The sequence below is a fragment of the Apium graveolens genome, chromosome 4 (genome assembly GCF_009905375.1).
Source record: "Apium graveolens cultivar Ventura chromosome 4, ASM990537v1, whole genome shotgun sequence".
NCBI classification, from domain to species: domain Eukaryota; kingdom Viridiplantae; phylum Streptophyta; class Magnoliopsida; order Apiales; family Apiaceae; genus Apium; species Apium graveolens.
Window position 1 is genome coordinate 290,174,090 of NC_133650.1, and position 2,127 is coordinate 290,176,216.

Here is a 2,127-nt window from a genome sequence, read left to right on the forward strand (position 1 = left end):
ACAAAACCAAATCCATTCTTGATAACATTAGCAAAATACAAGAGAGGTGAGCCCTTGATCCTCGGCGTAAATCGATACCCTATTTACTCTACATTACAAATGACACAAAAAGGGTTTAAGTTGAGTCACATCAATTTTTGGCACCGCGCCACCGGGGATTAAAATTTGCTTTTCTTTTCTTTTATTTTTTTGTACATATTTTTTTTCTTTTTCTTTTCCATCTTTTCTCCGCCCATTGCTTGTTGTATTTCAGATATAGGTGAAATTTAGCTAACTGACATGGAAGCAATTACAACACTTTGTGATGATATTGCGATGTCGATTGCTAGTATTGGGTATTCTTGTACGGTTTATCCTAGCCCAGCTGAAGGAAGGAGTCGTACTTTTGAGCTCAAGCAAAATCTTTTTTCGATATTACTAGTTTTTCATGATCTTCCTACTGAAGAGCCAAATCAACATCTTTCTAGATTTGGGACCATTGTTGAATGTATGGGACCATATATGGTAGATCCTGAAATTCTGAAGATGAAAGCTTTTCCGTTTTTTCTTGATGGGGCAACTTTGGAGTGGTTTGAAGATTTGTCTATGGGGTTCACTTCTTCTTGGGAGAAGCTAGCAAAAAAATTTTTGCAGAAGTTTTATCCAGAATCTAGAGTGATGAGCATGAGAAGTTAAATAGTTGGATTACAATAATCTGCAACTGCAACGTATGTTGAGTACTATGATAGATTCCAGAAGTTGCAAAAGAGATGCCCTCAACATGGTTTCACCAAGGGGAGTCTGTTACACTTCTTCTACCAAGGTCTTCTTGAATGTGAAAAAAGACTACTTAATTCTGCTGCGAGAGGTGTTTTTGTGGATCTGGCGCATGATGCTGCTGAATAGTTAATTGCTAAGACAGCTTCTAACGAGCTACAATATCGGACTCATCCACATTCAGAATCAATTCTTCAGGTTGAATCTGACGAAAGGTTGACAAATATTAAGCGAAATCTTAAAAGGATGAGTGCATTATTCATTAGTGAAAGAACACCACGATCTCAGTATGTGGTATTTGTGCAGCTACTGGCCATTCTGATAATCCGTGTCCACACTTGATTGCACCTTGTTATGAGCATGCTAATTCCATCGGGTATCGCTATCAAGAAGAAAATCCATTCTTAGATTCTTACAATCCAAGATGGGGAGGTCATCCTAACTTGAGACATGGTGATCACAATCTAAATGGATTTCAGCAGCACGACACTTATACATATTATGGTTTCCAACCATGTGATCCGGTTCCACATGATTCAGCTAAAGGAAGTAATATTGAGAAGTTATTAGCAAGGTTAGCTGAAGGGCAGTTGGAGATGCAGAAGCAGTGTACTAAAATTATGAGGACATCAAGGAAATACAAAAGCAACTTGGAGATGTGGTTATGAAGATTAATCAAAAGCATGAGTTCACTGAAACTCCTTCAACTAAGCAACCACAACAAAAGTTTGAGTTTATACAAATCAAAGTGGATGAGGTGAAGAATAAAGACCAAATGGATGCAAAAATATGTTTCTTGGAGAGCACAAGAGAGAATGTTGTAAAAGACGATCTTAAGGTTGTGAAATAAGAGCTAAAAGATGTAAATTTCGAAGATCATCATAAGAATTTGCTAAAGGGGATTGTTGGAATGAAAGAGAGTCTTGTGCCACTGACAAGCTATGCGGAGAAACCAACTCCTCCATATATTCTCGAATTTAGTCTTGATGATGATTTCGTTCTTAAAAGTACAATAAAAGTTGTGAATGAGTTAGTATTGGATCCTCTCTTGCAAGATCCACAGAAATTGGAGTGGCAACCCGTACCAATTCACTTGAAGTATCACATACTATTTTCAAGACCGGAGTGGTGATTTTTTAACAAGTTACACAAAACTAATTGGAGCTATGTTAGTTTTCTGGATACAATTCAAGCTATGCAATTTTCATGATACTCTTCACATGCTGAAAATGGAGCTGATATCGTGGCTATACCCGCCTTGAAATTTAGAGATATATTGTCTAGCCAAAAATAATAAAGAAAAGCACTTTTTGGGAGGTAATTCAATATTATTGTAAGTTTGTATTATTATAATAATAATTATTATTATTA